Source organism: Spermophilus citellus, assembly GCF_964194105.1.
Source record: "Spermophilus citellus genome assembly, chromosome: 4".
Taxonomy (NCBI): Eukaryota; Metazoa; Chordata; class Mammalia; order Rodentia; family Sciuridae; genus Spermophilus; species Spermophilus citellus.
This window is the reverse complement of record NC_138185.1, coordinates 114,447,451-114,465,478: the sequence shown is the minus strand read 5'-3', so window position 1 is coordinate 114,465,478 and position 18,028 is coordinate 114,447,451. Positions and strand designations below refer to the sequence as shown.

The 18,028-nt window shown below is 50.8% G+C and overlaps 1 protein-coding gene across 4 annotated transcripts in view; it reads left to right on the top strand.

Moving 5' to 3' along the window:
• SMAD6 (SMAD family member 6) overlaps positions 1 to 18,028 on the top strand; it is a 75,415-nt gene that overhangs the window by 23,766 nt on the left and 33,621 nt on the right. The window lies entirely within an intron of this gene.

The window sequence follows — 18,028 nt, the reverse complement described above, 5'->3', positions numbered from 1 at the left end:
GAGGTGAGACACACTGCAACACCAATGAGGTCACATCTGACTGTCCCTTTGAGCACCTCCAGGCACTGACACACCCTATTCTCTCACTTGATTTCAGCTCCCAGGTGAGAAACTGAGCTGGGGTGGTTATGTGTACTTGCTCAAGTCCCTCAGCCCAGAGCTGAGCCTCTGACCAGCTCCTCTGTGGGGTGTGGTCATTTTCTCTCTCTGGGCAGGTGGATTTTCTGTGATTGCTCAGGAAGGCCAGGGCAGCCCCGTCCAACCCTGCTCCCTTCCTGTTGCCCTCAGCCTCCTTTGGTTCTGAACAGCTGCATTAAACATTGCAAAGAGCCTCACAGCTCTGCCAAGGACTGCTTCTAGACCTTGAAATGGACCATGAAGTGAGGGCTACAGATGAAGGGACACTTGGGGACCTGAGAAGGCAGGAGTTAAAAGCCCAGGCTTTGGGGCCAGACACACATGCAACCTATGTCACTTAACTTTCCTTTGCAACTTGCCTCTCCCTTGTGCTAAGTGGGCGTGGCAACACCTCATGGGACGTCACAGAGATCACATTCACGTAGTAGGACATAGCACTTGGGCCTGGTGCATATTGATTTTCAGTGAATGGTAATTATGTAAATTGATGACCAGGTGCTAGTATGAAGGTTAGGAGTGTATGAAGGAGAAGACACCCAGAAGGTAGGGTGTTCTCGAGAAACTTAGAAACTAAAAAACCCTTCCGTCCTGGAGAGCAAGGCACATGCTGTTTTCTGAGTGGCTGCTGTGGGCCAGGAGAAGGCTGCTGCCCTGGGAGGCTTCAGGGCTGCTGGGAGCAGAGCGGGCTTGAAGGATGCCAAGGTGGGAAGACATCCCATGCCTGCGTGACTGCTGGGCAAGGGCCAGGGGAGGTGAAGGTGCTTGTCCTGGGGATGGGGAGTGATCCTGGCAGGGCCACAAGAAGCAAGGCTGACCAGGCAGGCCTTGACCGCTGCTTCAGAGGGGCTTTATTTTTTCCTCGGTAGTGAGCCAGTGATATGCATCCCAGAAATATTCTTGGTTGACAGAGTATTTGGTAGGCAGCAGGTTGGTATGGCTCCTCAAGCGCGTAGAATTTTTTGTTTGTTTCATGTAAGCTTCTAGTGACGCATAATATGTCATAGATCATGAGTGAACACTTTTCACAAAGTGAACATTGTTGTGTAACTACAGCCCAGATGAAGAAGCAGTATGACCCTCCAAAACCCTTCTCAAGTCCTGGCCTGCAGTCCCCCAGGGTAACTGAGTTCTGTCTTGACTTCTCATACCATACCCTTTCTGTTTTAGAACCTGATACAACTAGAGGCATATAGCATGGGCTCTTTGAACTTTCACTTCTCTTGCTCAGCAGAACATTTGTGAGATTCCCCCATATTTCTGCATAGATGTTGGTTGCCATTCTCATGACTGGGCAGTGTTCTATGGGAACATGCCACAGTGGTACTAAACTGACACATCCAGTCTATTACCCATGGTTCCCAGCCATGATAGTTGCCAGGTTTGGGCTCCTACTCATGATATTACAAGAAATATTCTGTGCCAGCCTTTTAATGGACACAGCGACATCCTCCTCTTGGGCACATGCACGGGAGTGGATTGCTTGGCTCTCTGATACCTGTGTAGTCACCCTTACTAGATACTCTGCCAGACTCTTTTCAAGGCATGGTGTTTTAGTCAGGAGCCCTCAAGGGGGGATTTGGTTCAGTGCACCCTGGAAGGAACAGCACCTGTCCTTGGCCCTGGCTCCAAGTGGCAGAGCTCATCCTGGACCTGGGATCGCCCCTCTGTCCAGTGCCTCTGCCCACGTGGAGGTGGGACCCAGGCAGCTCCTCAGACGAAGTTGGGAGTCCCAGATCCCATGGCCCTCATCACCCCGAGGAGGGATTTTTAGCTTCACATCCTCTCCTAAGGCCCAGGGCAGTGCACTCTGGGAAAAACAAAAAGGAGAAAAGAGTGAAAGGAAACTAAACATTGGAAGAGCAGTGTGTTTCCAATAAGCCGGGCCTTTCACCGGTAGCCAAAACATTACATTCCTGGACCCTGGGAGCAGCCGGCCGGCTTTGCCTCTTTGGGCCGTAAATCTTGCTGGGAGTCGGGTCGGGACTGTCCCCGGGACACACAGAGGGGCAGTGTCCTTGGGGCGTTGGGTCCCTGGACTGGAGGTGACCTGGTCGTTTGGTCAGCGGGTTGGCTGAGGCCCAGGTGCGGTGCGGGGCTGGCCGTGGAGTCTGGGCCTCCCGAGGGAGCAGCGCCCCTTTCCCCGGGGCCTCTCTTCCCCCGCCACCCCGCCCTTCTTGGGTGCTTTGATGGGCTTGAGGTGTTTACAGGCTTCATTCACGACCAGTTACCAGGGTTTTCCACGGAAATAACTTATTAAAGGGGCCGTGCACACAGCGACATTGAAGTCTGCAGGGTGGTGCTCATCAAAGGCCACCGCGGCCAGCAGGCTGAGTTCCACTGGGCCCTGCGTCCAGATGAGGCCAGGCCGGCGGGAGGGGACAGGCGGGAGGGGCGGCCAGGGCAGCCTGGGCTGTGGGGAAAACACTTGGGCTTAAGAAAACACTGCCCAGATAAACCGAAATTCAGGTTCATGGAAAAAATAGTTGGGGGGTTGTTAAAACCCAAGACCCACACCAGCCCTGCATCAGACCTCCTGCCCAGGTGTGGGGACACATGTGGGTGCTGGGCTCTCTGCTGTCATGCCCACATCTCCCCTTGGCGCAGGGCTCTTCCTTGGAAGGAAATGCCAAGGACGCAGACTGCCCTCTGCCTTGTGCCAGGGTGGATGGAAGGATGGGCTGGGCCGTGGGGGAGAAGTCAGGGGTAGAGGGATTTTCCGGCTTCTCCCTTCCGGAGAGCTCCTTTCTTTAATTCCATCTGATTTATTTTTGAGGTTCACGAAAAGCCTTCTTTTTCCAGGAAGCCTGTGGGGATTGGGCAGGCCACAGTGGCCTCTGTCTTTCCGGAACTTTCTGTGGCTTTCATCTTTGTGTTGTTTCCTTGCTGTGGGTTGACTTTGCATTGATTATCTGCTGTCCCCAGCCAGGCAGACAGGGAATGGATTTTGGGCAGGACCTAGGTCTGCCTCTGCTTTGTGACCAGGACACCCCCTACCCTGATACCTGGTACGACCTACCTTGTGTAGGAAGAGGGAGCTTAAAGTCAGTCCCTGCAACTCAATCCTGGCTCTTCCCTAGTAATAATGGCAGTAGCAGCAGGACTGTGACAATCGTGGCTAAAATTCAAGTACAGAACACATGTGCACATTACTCTGTGTTTCTTACCTCTTAGCTCATTTCATCCTGAGAAGGTAGATTCTCTTTTTATTTATCTCTGTTTTACAGATGAGAAAACTGAGGCTCAGACGGGAGAAGTAATTTGCGTAGGGGTAACAAGCTAATACGTGGCAGAGCTGGGATTTGAACCAAGAGCTGCCTGACTCCAGAGCCTGCGTCTTTGGAAAATCACTTAATCTCCCTGAGTTCAAATGGCCCCCAATCCTATCATTGAGTTTACAGGCTGGCTGAGAAACCAGTTAAACCCTTATAGGGGTTGTTGTTTATTTTGGTTTATTAAGATACAGTCTACATATTTTTTAGAAAAAGTTTTTGAAAGTATACTGTTGTTGGGTGCAGTGACTCATGCCTGTACTCCCACTTTACTCAGGAGACTGTGTCAGGAGGATCGCAAGTTCAAGGCCAGCCCAGGCAACTTACTGAGACCCTGTCTCAGAATAAAATAAAAAGGGCTGGGGATGTAGCTCAGCGGTGGAACACTTGCCTAGTATGTTTGAGGCCCTGGGTTTAATCCCCAGTGCTGCCCTCCACCCCTGAAAAGGCAGGAAGTATAGTGTTGTGTGAAGTTTGATAGTTATACAATTATTATCTTGCTGTCAAGATAGAGAACCCGCCTGAAAGTGTGTGAAGTGTAGCTCAGGGGTAGGGTGCTTGCCTAGCATGCATGAGACCCTGGGTTCAACCCTCAGCACTGCAAATAAGTAAATAAATAAAAGATAGAAAATATTTTTGTTTTAATTGCTGCCAGGTTTTTGGGTGCATTTTGTAGTCAGCTCCTACCCCAGCCTTCAAACTGCTGGGAGTCACTGATGTGATTCCTATCTCTGTAATTTTGCCTTTTTCAGAATACCCTACAAAAGTGATTATATAGCAAGTAGCTTGCCCTCCCTCCCTTCTTCCCTCCCTCCCTCTCTCCCTCTTTTCCTTCCTTCTCCTTCCCTCTCTCCTTCCTTTCCTCCCTCTTTCTTTTTTCCTCTCTCTCCTTCTCTTTTTCTGTCTCCCTTTCTTTCCTTCCTTTCTTCTTTCTTTCTTTCGTAGTAGGGAATTGAACCCAGACCTTTTTATTTTTCATTTTGAGACAGGGCCTTGAACTTGTGATCCTCCTGCCTCCGCCTCTTGAGTACCTGGGATTGCAGGTGTGCACCACCTGAGCTGCCTCCATTTTTTTTGAACTCAGCATATGACTTTGTGACTCATTCATGTTGTTGCCCGCATAAATAACTGGGCTGCTTCCAGTTTTGTGTTTGTTTGTTTGTTTGTTTTGCTATAAACACTTGTGTTTGTTTTTATGTGAACCTAGTTTTTAATTCACTTGAGTATACACCCAGTAGGATCACTGTATGGTTAGTTTTTTATTTGAATTATTCTAATAGACATTGCTTTTTCCTAATGACTAATGATGGTGAACATCTCTCCATATAACTTATTTGCTCTCAGTTTATCTTCTTTTGGGAAATGTGTCTTCAAATCTTTCACTTTTTTTCAATATAAGGTTGCTTGTTTTCTTATTATTGAATTTTGAGAATTCTTTGTATATTCTAATTACCAGTCATGTAAAAGATATGTTTTGCAAATGTTTTCTCCCAGTCTGTGGCTTCTCTTTTCATTTACCTAATGGAGTCTTTTGAAGAACAGAAGATTTTAATTTTGCTAAAATTCAAGTTATTGGTTGTTTCTTTTCATGCTCTTCCTGTCATATGAAGAACACTGCCAAATCCAAGGTCACAAAAATTTTCTTCTAGAAATTTTATAGTTTTAGGTTTTACCCTTAGGTTTATAATATGTGTTGGGCTAATTTTTGTATAAGTTTTGAATATGAATCTAGTTCTATTTTTTATTTTTCTTCTTCCTCTTCCTCTTTTTTCTTTTTCTTTTTCATTATATGGAGGTCCAGTTTTTCTATTGGTTGAAAAAACTGCCCTTTCTCTTTGGAATTATATTGTTTTCTTTGTTAAAAGTCAACTGATGTATGTGTGGTTCTTGTTCTGGACTCTTATTCTGTTTCATTGTCTGTGTGTCTGTCCTTGTACCAATACCATATGGTCTTGATTCTGTAGCTTTGAAATCAGGTAGTATGAGTCATCCAACTTTGTTCTTTTACAAAGTTGTTGTGGCTATTCAAGGCATTTATAATTCTATGTATGTATGTATGTATGGTTTTTTTTTTTCCGCAGTTTGGGATTGAACCTAGGGCCTGGTCTGTGCTAGGCAAGGCTTTTACCATTGAGTCACATCCCCAGCCCCATATAAAAAAAGTCTGCCTGTTGACTTCCACATACGGCCTGCTGTGATGGAGATTGTGATGGCGTTGGATGGTTAGATCAATATGGGCAGGATTGTCTTTTTATGATATTGAATCTTTCAGCCAATGGATATGGTAGAGTTCTCCATATATTTAGAATTTTCATATCTTTCATTAATGTTTATAATTTTCAACATACAGATCTTGCACATTATTGTTAACTTTGTGCCTATGTAGTTCATAATTCTCTGTAAATGGTACTTTAGAAACTTTTTCTGATTACTGATTGTTAGTATGTAGAGATAGCATCGGTTTTCATACACTTAACTGGTGTGCGTAGAGTTCTTTAAATATTTTTAATTGTTCTTTTTAGATATTCATGACAGTAGAGTGCATTCTGACATATCATACATACTGGAGGACAACTTCCCGTTCTTGTGGTTGTACATGATGTGGAGCTACACTGGTCGTGTGTGTTCATATATGAACATAGGAAAGTTATGCTGGTTCATTCTACTGTATTTCCCATTCCCATCCCTCTTTTTTTCATGCTTAGGGTTTTAATGGCTCAGATGCTTGGAGTTGGGTGCCATGGTTCAGAGAAAGAGTTATGGAGTGGAGAATTTATTTCTCCTGGACTCCCGGCCACATCGCCTCTGCCCCGTGACATTCCTCAGATAGTCAAGTGTGAATTTCTCCCACGGAAACAGAAATGACATCTTGGGCTGTCGCCTCAGCCGTTGGGTGTTAGTTTCTTGTCTGTGCAGTGAAAGGTGGTGGAGAGAGCTGGATTTGATGACCTGGTGAGGTCCTGTCCACCTGGAGCCTGACGTTCACATGGATTGCAGGTTGGGAGGTTTAGAGGAGAGAGGAGGCCTATCACCCAGAGTCCTCTCTCTTCTCACAGAATTGAGAAGGCAGGCACTTGCTTAGGCCACACAGCTATGGGAAGACAGGGCTCCTGGGGCTGCCCCTGGGCCCTGCACCTCTGGTCTGGACTGGGAAGAGTAGTCTAGTGACTCCAGAGTGGGAGGAGAGAGAGGCTGGAGAGGCGGCCATCAGTGCTGGCCCCTGGGAGGCCCAAGGCTCTTCTGGGAGTTCTGACCCTCAGAAGTGGCCAGTTCACGTTGGGCTGTTTTCAAAATATAAAAGTGCCGTGCTTGGAAATGAGGGTTCTGGCTGACCTCACTCTGAGGTGCTGAGTGTGGAGTTTAAAGCCCTTTGTAACTCTTTGGTTTGGAACAGGGATCTGGGAATAGCTGGAGAAAACACTGGAACCCGTTAGAGCTTGCTGCCGTCTCTTCCACACTCCCACAGGGCCAGGAACCCGACAGGATGCACAGCAAGGCGCAGAGGGCCAGGAAGGGCCCTGGCCTGGCCTTTACTGAAGAGAGCCAGGAGCAGCTGTAAGCACTTAGTGTCCATTAGCTTTGATTTCCATGATATCTTTGTGAGTTATCCCATTTTACAGGTGAAGGAACCAGGGTTCAGAGAGGTGTCACCTATCAGAGTCGCTCAGAGAACAAGTGAAGGAGTTGGGATTAAGTCCAGTTTTTGTCTGACCTCAAAAACTGGTGTGAGCTTTATGTTATATGTATTTTACTATAATTTGAAAAGTTGCCCTTCTCCCTCCACCATCCATGGGCTCCCTCCATGGTGTGGGAGAGGGTGGACCCGGGTGGCAGTGTCTCCTGGTTGGCGGGCGGGAGAGCAGGTAGGGGCTCTGGTCACAGGATAGCCGTGGCTGGTTTGGCCTCTCTGAGTCATTTCCCTCTTTCAGGATGGAGACCGTCCCTGGCAGCATCCCTATGAGGATGCCAGGACACTGTCCCCGAGCACTTGATTCACACAAAAGAGGTGGGACCTGGGGTGACCATGGCTCGCTGGCCACCCAGACCGCACCATAGACCAGGGCTGGGCTGCAGCCAGAGTGGATGGCCTGGTGCCTGCATGGTTGGCCCCTGGGCTCTGTCCCCTGGCGCTGCTGGAAGTTTTGGCTCTTCCCCCCACCACAGCCTTTTCCTTTGAGACGGAGATCAGGGAAGGACGTCAAAACATAACCACCCGTGTTTTTTAGAGATGCATAATGAAGGATGTGGAGGGGAAATGATACAAGGGACTTCAGCCAACACAAACAAGCAAATAACTAAATAAAAGAGCTACATGAAGCAAATGTGGCAGAAATCTTGATAATTATTGTATCTGGGTGAGAGTTACCTTCGGGTGAGTTCTCAGGAGCAGAGCCCGAACCCAGGTTGGGAGGCGCATGGTTCCGGGGCGTGTTCTCAGGGGACAGCTGGGGAAGGGGCACAGCAAGGACACAGGCTCAGCGGGAGCCCAGCTCTGGCCTGATCCCACAGGATGGTGGGGCAGGAACTGCCCCTCAGAGTGGCCATACCTTGAGGCGAGGGGGCCAGTCTTTTGTTCCAGCTCAGGCATTGGCTGTAGGTAGGAGCGTGTGTGTACACATGTGTGCACCCCCCTGCCCCAGCGTGTGAGCGCACAGTCACCTGGCCCAGGATAGTTCTGATAAAGGCACATCTGGGAAGCATCAGCCCCACATTCCCTGTATCTGGGGATACCAGAGGACCTGGACAGGCCGTGTAAGAGCACCTGTTACCTGGGCAGATGGGCGTCTGTTGTACTTGTCTATTTTTAGGGTGTGCTGTACACTTTTTTGTCATTCTCGTTGTCGTCGTCATCATCAAAATCATGAAATCCTTGCTGGAATCAGTTTCTGGGGAGGAAGGAAGGAAGGAAAAGGGTACCCCCTGTCCCAAGGGCTGGCTTTACGCCAAGCATCTCACTGCCTTTCCTGCCTTGGTTACTTCACTGATGCAGAAGTTGAAACTGAGACTCGGGGAAGCTAAACCACTCCTCCTCCATGCAGGATTGCCAGACTCAGCAGTAAGGATTCAGGAGGCCCCTTGCGTTTGGATTTCAGATAATTAGTGAAAGAATTTAGGATAAGTACATCCCTTCAATGTCCAGAACAGGCTCATGTGTAAAGGTTTTTTGTTGTGTATCTGAAACTCAGATTTTTTTTAAAAAAACTTTTAGTTGTAGACGGACACAGTACCTTTATTTTATTTATTTTCATATGGTTCTGAGGATCGAACCCAGTGCTTCACGGTGCTAGGCAAATGCTGTCCCACTGAGCCACAACCCCAGGCCCTGAAACTCAGATTTTAGCTGGGTGTCCTGTATTTTATCTGCGACCCCTACCTGGGTCATGTGTCCTGTGAGTAGCAGGGCTCAGATTCACAATCAAGTGGGTGACACCAAAGCTGAGGTTTTTCCTACCCTGATGAGTGGAGCGCTACCAACAGGGTTTTGGAGGTATTCCCCTGCCAGAGCCTCAAAATTAGGATCATCTGGCAGCTTTGAAAAAATCCTAATGCCAGGCCCACCCCAGTTAAAACAGACCCTCTGTGGGACACACTCCCCTCCGGCTCAGTCCATTTCAGAGCTCTGCAGGTGAATCTCTGTGTGGCCAGGGCCCAGGCTCCTTGCCCGGGTACCCAGCTCTCATCCTTCATACAAAGAGATGGAATAACCAGAAGCCAAGAAGGATCCTCTGCAGGACCCCTGCCCTGGCCCGGGTCCAGGAGTGTGCTGGGGAGGCCCAGAGCGCCGGTCCTGGTAGGGGCTTGCATTGCTGTCCCCTGCTCTGCTTCCTCCCAGCATTCCTTGCAGCCGGCAGGTGGAGATTGAGCCCAGCACATAGGCCCTGCCCCAGCTGCCAGCATGACAGGCTCTCCTACAGCACCCAGCCTTTGCTGGTCCCTCTACTTGGAATGCCCTGCCAGGCTGCTCTGTCCACCTGGTCAGCTCCTCCTGGGCCTTCTGAAGGTCCAGAGGACATGTCACCTCCTCTCTGGAGTCTGCCTGAATGCCGTCAGCACAGCTGGCCACCCATCCTCCAGTGACTCGCGGTGCAGACTTTAGCAATAGCTTCACTTAGCAGAAGTGAGCAGGGGCCTGCTGACCCTCCCACCACCAGTCGGGGCTTCTCTGTGTCTGGTGGTAGTGCCTAGCATGGCAGGGTCACTTGGCAAATGGGTGCAGCAGTGGAGGAAGAAGGGAGGACTGTGATGGAGGAGTGGGATCCCATCGCCCCTCTTCACCACTGTCCTCAGGAGGGTCCCCCTTTCCTGCCACTCTCCTTCTTGGCAGGCACTTAGAGTCTGTTTTCCTGGAACCCAGGCCCTCCACAGCCCAAAGGGAAACAGGTTTATAAAGGCTTGTGCGCCAAGGGGAAGAAAAGGCAAGTGAGCCAGGAAATCTTGCCATGCCAGCTCTGGGCCTGGGTAAGTGGAAAAAGGCCCCTATGGTCAACCAGAGCCTTGGAGCCAAGCGCCAGCCCAGCCCGAGCCTCTGCTTCCCAGCCTCCCCTCTGGATAAACATGGAAGTGAGGCCTGCAGCCTCCCCCCTCTGCAGTGGGATTGGAAGGAGGAAGGGAGGCAAGGACCCCTGTTAGTAGAGGAAGCCCTGGGGGCATGGTGTGGGGTTAGTAGAGCAAAAGCTTTTTTTTTTTTTTTAAATGATGCAATACCTCTGTTTTATTTATTTATTTTTATGTGGTGCTGAGGAGCCAACCCAGTGCCTTGCATGTGCTAGGAGCTCTACCACATAGCTCTAACACAGAGCTACAGCCTCAGCCTCTAAAACATTAGGATAAAATGCACACCATCTTGGTTATTTCTGAATTCACAGGCATCAATCATGCACACAGTGTGCACTGTCACCACCAGCCACCGCAGAACTCTCTCCTGCAACAGGAAGCCTCATGTAGTGTCCTGTTGAAAATGTACCCTCAGCCAGGCATCGTGGCGCATGCCTGTAATCCCAGTGGCTCTGGAGGCTGAAGCAGGAAGATTGCAAGTTCAAAGCCAGCCTCAGCAACTTATTGAAGCCGAGTTACTAAATAAGATATAAAAAGGGCTGGGATGTGTCTCAGTGATTTAGAGCCCCTGGATTCAAGCCCCAGTACCCCCCCCCCCCGCAAAAAAAAAGTACCCTCAAGCTATTTTTACATTCATGGCTGGGGACAGAGGGAAAGAAAACAGCCCCTGCCCTTGGGGAGCTTCCATTCTTGAAAGGTATAGTCCCAGGACAGAAAGGACCCTGGAGCTCAGGGAGGCTGAGGGTGACAGCGGGCAAGGGCACACCTCGCAGTGTGCAGCTGGTGGACATTCCAGTTTCAGGCCTGAGAGGCTAGGGGACATGCTTACAGGCTAGTTTCAGAAATACATCATTTGTGTCACCATGAAAATTGTGGGGTGTTGGGAGCATGGAGGGAGGCCCAAGATATGATAGTGCAGGAAGTTTGGAAAACAGAAAAATATTTCCCAGTGTCCTCTGTGCCCTCCAGTTTCTCATGGCCACACTGTCGTGATGCAGTGGCAGAGAAGGCCTATTGTCCTCTCTGTCCTCTTCACCTCACATCATTTTAGAAACACGCTTCCTTGTTGGAGCCCAGGCTTCCAAATGTGTGTGAAGCCCCGTGCTCTGCCCCGAGGGCCGGGCTGCCCGTGAATCTCCTCCAAGAGGTGGGGCAGCCCGGGAGTGGCTGCACCTGGCCAGAGAGCAGGTGCAGGTGGGGGGCTGACCTGTGGTCACAGTGCGGGGGGCCGCTCTGGCAGCTTATGGGGGACGTGCGGTCAAGGATGGTAGACGCCAGTGCGATTTGCGTGGTCTTTTTGGGTCCATGCTGTGGGTTCTCAGGCACCTTCTCTGGATCCTGCCTTGTCTGTGGGTAGCTAAGGCCCTCACCTGGCTCCGAGGGACTCTAGGTGTGGCCTGCTCCACCCTGTGGCCTTCTCAACACTGGAGTTGGTTGGGAGCATGTGGTTTTAGTATCCATGTTCCTGGGCCTCCTGGAGAGAGCCTTACCCAGGCCTCCTGCCAGCGCGGGCCCACCCCTCCTGCCCGGCCCAGAGCCGCGTGCAGTGCTGGGGCTCTTGATGAGGCGAGGCTGGGGCTGGAGGGGCCTGGCGGAGCCATCCTTTGGGTTTACTTCTGGGTGCTTCTGTTTCTTTTTTCTTTTTTCTTTTTTTAAATTATACATGGACACAAGCTCTTTATTTTGTTTATTTATTTTTATGTGGTGCTGAGGATCAAACCCAGGGTCTCCCAAGCGCTCTACCACTGAGCCACAACCCCAGCCCCATGCTTCTGTTTTTTAAAGAAGCACATGGGGTTGGGTGCAGTGGCGCTGTAATCCCAGCAGCTCAGGAGGCTGAGGCAGGAGGATCTTGACTTCAAAGCCACCTTCAGCAAAAGTGAGGCACTAAACAACTCAGTGAGACCCTGTCTCTAAATAGAATATGACATAGGGCTGGGGATGTGGCTCAGTGGTTGAGTGCCCCTGAGTTCCATCCCTGGTACCAAAAAAAAAAAAAAAAAAAAAAAAGAAAGAAAGAAAGAAAGAAAGAAAGAAAGAAAAAGAGTACATGTACATGGCTCACTGTGGAAATTTTGGAAAGCCTAGAAAAGTGCCAAGAGATGTAAGGAAGGAACGACCACAATAGGACTCAGCAGAGATAACGACAGTGAATAGAGCACTGGTTAGCATTTTTTTTTTCTGTTAAAAATAGTAGTTTTAGGTGGGGTTCTGTAGTAGTATACTTCCCTAACATGCATGAGCGTCTGGCTTAGTTTGTTTGGTTGTTATGTATCAGGGATGGAACCCAGGGGTGCTTACCCACCGAGCCACTTCTCCAGCCCTTTTTATTTTTTATTTTGAGTTAGGGTCTCGCTGAGTTGCTTAAGGGCTCGCTTAGCTGCTGAGGCTGGCTTTGAACTCCTTTCTCAGCCTCTCGAGCTGCTGGGATTACAGGTGTGTGCCACAGAACCTGGCTTGAGGCCATGGGGTTGATCCCCAGAACTACAAATAAAAAGGAAAATAAGAGAGAGTTAAGAGAAAGAAAAAATGCATATATATATATATATATATATATATATATATATATATATATTTTTTTTTTTTTTTCTTTTATTTGAATGGTGCCTTTTCTTCTTAGCACTACATAAATATCATTCATGTCATTAACATTCTTCTGATACCTTGTGTTTGGTTCTGGCCTATGGAATTACCAGGGCTGACTTAGTGTGGGAGCTGGACCCCTGGTCCTGGGTGGGAAGAGGAGTCCTGGCTGGGTGGTGGTGCATGACTCCTCCAGGAGGCGGTCTCTGGTCACCCCAGCTTGGTGTGGTCAGTGGGTACTTATCCTCCTCTCCAAACTCCCAGGGAAGAACACTTTTGACCTTTAATGCATGCTGCCTAAATGGTGGGGTGGCATGTTCCCTGCATGTTTCTTTTCCCTGCTGAATCTGGCCTCTTTTTCTTATTCTCTTTTTTGGTAGAGTGTTAGCTTTAGAGTTAAGACCTTGCTATTCACTGCTGTGTGGCTTTGGGTAAATTCCTTCACCTCTCTGAGTCTTGGTTTCTCTTCTGTAAAATAAAGGTGATAAGAATTGTCTGTCTGCTTGGTTGTTGTGAAAAATAGAAAACATGCCCAGTGCCAAGCACTCTGTGTGCCAGGGACAGGGAGGCGGTTCCTTGGTAGGTGGTGGGAGCCTGAGTGTCGTGGGAGAAGTGGGTGCCTTGCTGTCTCCCCTTTCACCCACAGGAATGGGCAGCCCCGTGGCCGGTTGACCTGAACTATAGTTGACTCATCTACATGTCAGTGAACTATCTTTGCTCCCTTTTCTTCTGCCCACACTTCAGTGGGGGAAACTGAGGCCACCCTGAAGTTCCGCCCACATCCCCTGACCCTCCCAGATCCCTTGAGGGTGGCTGAGGAAGCGTCTTTGGAGATTCAGGAACACACTGGATCCATCAGTTGGTGAGCCAGGGAAATTAGCAGTAACAAGCTCATTTCGATAGCAATGAGCTGAGTCTCCCTCCAGCTGCCAGACATTTACGAGGCTGGCTGGGTGCCGGCAGCCGGAGGCCTCCAATAGCCCTCATCCCTCTGCCTTCCGGCTGGAAATAATTCGTATTTGAAAAATAACAATAATAAAAAAAAATCTCCATCTCCTCTGGCCTTCTGGTTCCTCTAGGGCCAGGTGGGGAGATGGCGGAAGTCTTGGGGCTGTAAGCTTTGGTCTCTTCAGGGCAGGCAGGCAACAGAGGTTCCCTCCACACCCTCCACCACTGCCAACCCTCACTGGGTTGGGGTGGTCAAGGTCAGGCCTCGGACCCTGCCTGAACCAGATCACCAAGGACTTGGCCTTGGGTCTGTGGCAGACCACCCGATGCATGCCCACCTCTGGTTAGGGAAGGATTGTTTGCATCTTGTTAGGACCCTCCGAGGACTTTTGCTCTGGACCTGTATCCCCCCTGCAAAATGAGGGTGGCTGACGGGGGGCGGGGGGGTCATCCAGACTTGAGCAGCTCACAGCAGCCACAACAGACCTGACAGATTTGGTGTTGTCCCTTACATCCAGGGACACTCACCTCTCCTTTCTCAGCCCAGCCCTCTCCATGCTCTGACCCCTTGCTGCTTTGAGCACCAGGCACTGCTGCCTGTAACCCCCCTCTGCTTACCAGATAGTCCCCTTAGAGAAGCTTGGTGCTGGAAACCTTGACCCCTAACAGGCAGGGCTGTGTATGGACCAAGAGCCTCAGGGTAGAGAAGTCCTGTTAATCACCATCGCGTCAGTGGCCTGACGTGCATCTCGTGGTCTTGACCAGGACACTCCCCCTCGGGTCTCTGTGGGCAGTGAGACTCTTACACAAAGTCCTCTGTACCCTAAGGTTTGTGGTCTTGAGGCCCCTGGGGTCCCTTAGCTCCCTGGATGGTATGCTTACTGGTTGACTCTCTTTCTAGGGGAGGGATGGCCAGTTGGCTTGTGTCCCCTTATGGCTCTTGGGGTCACCACTGACATCTCTGACCAGTTTGCAGTCAGCACCCCTTCCTGAACCCCAGGCCTTACTTAAGAAAGCTGATTGGCCGGATGTGGTGGTGCACACCTGTAATCCCAGTGGCTTGGGAGGCTGAGGCAGGAGGATTGAGAGTTCAAGGCCAGCCTCAGCATTAAAGTGAGGTGCTAAGCAACTCAGTGAGACTCTGTCTCTAATTAAAATATAAAATAGGGCTGGGAATGTGGCTCAGTGGTTGAGTGCCCGAGTTCAATCCCTAGTACAAAAGAAAGAAAGAAAGAAGGAAGGAAGGAAGGAAGGAAGGAGGGAGGGAGGGAGGGAAGGAAGGAAGGAAGGAAGGAAGGAAGGAAGGCCGATCAGATACTGCTGCTGCTGCCACTGACCTGACCTATCCTGGCTCCACTCCCAGGTTTGGGTACTTTTAGCTCTTGCCTGAATCTTTAGCCCTTAAGTCTTTTCTCCAGAGCCCCCTGCCTCCACCTGGAATTCAGCGTCCAGAGCAGCTGTCCTCCTGGGGTCAGTGTGTAGTGGGGGCCCCCACCCTAACTGTGTGACCTTCCCCTCTGTGGGCCTCGTTTCCACGTCTGTGAAGTAACAGGTTTTTTCTAGCCGTGCCCTTCTTTGAGTCACTGCTGCCCCCTGTGGAAGGGGCCCCGGGAAGGTGGACAATGGATGGCTGCTCCCGCAGCCAGAGACCCTACAAGGCCCATTCCCAGCAAGTCCCCTGGGCTTGCAGTAAGAGAGTGGCAGTGGAGAGTTTGTTTCTAATAAGGGTTGGTAGCTCCAAGGGGGGTAGTTTTCTCCCAGGACCCTCCACCAACCCATCCCACAAGGCTGGCTTGTGTGTGTTCTTTGGGGGAACACATGGTTGAGCTTATACGGCCAGCAGGTGCCTCTTGGCTGGCACAGAGTCAGTTTCTGCATCTGTGAAATGGGTATATATCCAAAAGGGCTTTGGTGAGTGTGAGTGAGGTGATGTGGGCCAGGCCCCGCACGGGTGCTGTCTACCTGAGGCTGTCACCCCACGCCCTCATGCACACCTGATTGGAGGAGCCTGGCCCAAAGCACACTCCAGTAGCATTTCTTCTTTCTTTTCTTTTCTTTTTCTTTTTTTTAAGAAAAGAAACAAGAAACGATTTAATGTAGAACATTCAGAAAACAAGAAGAGCTAAAGGAAAACCAAATTAGCCTTAGTTCTACCTCCCTGAAAGCAACTAGTTTTATTGTTATTTGAGTTATTGGGATGATTACTTTTCTTGTCATCATGTTTCTTAGCAAAAAATAAAGGAAAAAAAAAGGGGGAAATTCAGTAAGAAAATGAGATACACCTGTTTATGTAAATAAGCGCGTACCTGTCTCTGCATATGTGCATATGAAGGAGTCTAGTGAGAAGACAGGGCTCTAAAAGCCCATGTGAGGATATTTCCTTGATTCGACACAGATTCCAGGTGATTTTTAATGGCATGCATCTCATGGATGTGCTTATTAACTTAAGCAGTCCCCTGGCGCTGGACCTTCAGGGGGTTGTAGTGATTTTTAAAAGTGCCCGTAAACACTGCCGGCTGGCGAGCGTCCCTGCGCACATCCGTGGGCATCACCGGTTATTTCCTTAGGATAAGTTCCTAGAAGTGGGATTGCTAGGTCAAAGGCCACACACATTGAAGGTCAAAGTGGCCTCCGGAAAGGCTATATCCGTTTTTCCTCCCAGAGGCCGTGGAGAAGGCCCGGATCCTGTAACTTGCAACCCTTTGCTATTTCCAAACCATGAGCCCAGAAAGTTGGAAAAAAAATACAAACCACTGCTCTGGGAGCAACTTCCTGCCAGAGGAAGGGAGGCATCGGGTAAATAGTCCACTCCCAGGTTTTGAGGGAAGGCGCTGCAGCCGGCCTGGCCTAGCCCTTGGGGACAGACCTAGGAGCCCTGATCAGGCCTCGGACCTCAGGCTGCGTCACCTGCCTGCCTGCGGGGGACGATGGGAGAGTCAGGTCTCCTGGCACCCACTTTGCCCACCTCCATCCCTGGCATCTGGTGGGCACCACATGCACCCGATGTGCTGGGAACGTTTGTGACCACCCACAGGAGCCGGGGCGAGCTCCTGGAGTGGCGGTGGGGTCCTGTCGTGGCTCGCTAGACCTCCAGACCTAGAGCCCAGTCACTGCCCACACGTTTGGCCAAGTGAGCTAAGGCAGCCTGGGACACAGGAATCCCAGCGCAGGGAGGGGGTCTCGGTAGGAATGGGAGGAGCCACCCTGCTGTCCACACAGATCCGAGTCCCCACCTCTCTCACAGGCACCAGGAGCCTGGGCTGGTGCCCGCCCCGCTCTGTGGGGTCGGCCTCTTGCCTCACCAGCCTCGGCTTTCTTAAGGGACTAGACTTTGTTCCTGGGGGCCCTCTTTTGGTTCTTGGGCCAAGAATCTGGGTGCCTGTGCTCAGGATGAGCGTGGGAAGGAGTCGTATGACGAGACTCCAGCCACACACCTCTGCCAGGGGCAAGGGATGCTGCTGCCAGGCCCCGGTCCCTGCCACTGCCCCTTGCCCTCTCCAGCGGCCTCCAAGGTGGGTGACCCCCTCCCAGGGATTATGAAAATCAGGTGATCCAGCTTCTCTGTTTTGAATAAGGTTGTGGGTTGTTTATTCCAGAGACGAGAGGCCCCAGCCAAACATCCTGCTTTTAAAATCTGGAGCTCGGGACCTGCAGCCCCTCCTCCCACCCCAGGCCCTCTCGCAGCCCCCCAGGATGGCATGCCTTCTCGCCTCAGTTCCAGATGCCCCCAACACTGAGGGTTCTCCACTCACCCTCCTCCCTCCCTGGGCCCTCAGGAGAAGGGCTCGCAGTGGCTCCCTGCCCTGCTCCCCTCCCCGTCTGTTTCCAGACAGCCCCCTCTTGAAGCCCAGATGAGAAGGGCTGCCATCAAGGAGGGCATTTGACTCTGGTCACTTTCCCAACTTAGGCTTTATTTGGGTCTTCAAGACCTGAGTGCTGAATCCATGTCACAGGCGAGGACACTGAGCATGAGAGGCAGGGTACCACTGGCTCAGGGTCCGAGGCACAGCAGCAGCCCAGCACGGAACCACCGGGAAAGCTGGTTCCTGCCCAGCCTCTGCCTCCAGCTTGCTCTGTGACCTTGGACAAGTCCCATCCCCTCTCTGAGCCTCCCCTTGCTCATCCAGAGAGCGAGTGAGTGAGTGGCTGTTGCTCTCTGAGCTGTTTCCCTCTCTTTTTCTCAAACTCTAGGTGAGGATCTTTGGGCATCGGGTGGGGAGGCCCCTTGAAGTCCCTCTACAGCCCTATGGCACCCCTACCCCTTCCTTGCACCCCACTTCCTGCATCTAGTTTGGAGCCAGAGACCCAGGCCTGCTCTGGGCAGAAGGTGCAGCTGCCCAGCAGGATGTGTGCGGATCCTGCCTCCCTAGTAGAAGTGGCAGGGACGGGGACACAGAGCAGGCTGGTACTTGTTTGGCCAGCCTGCCTGAGCCTTCCAGGGCCTCCTCAAGCCCTCTTGCACAGGTAAGGGAGGGGCTCATGACAAAGGCTATACTTGCCAGGAGAGAGGGACACAGCAGCTATGCCACTTCAGC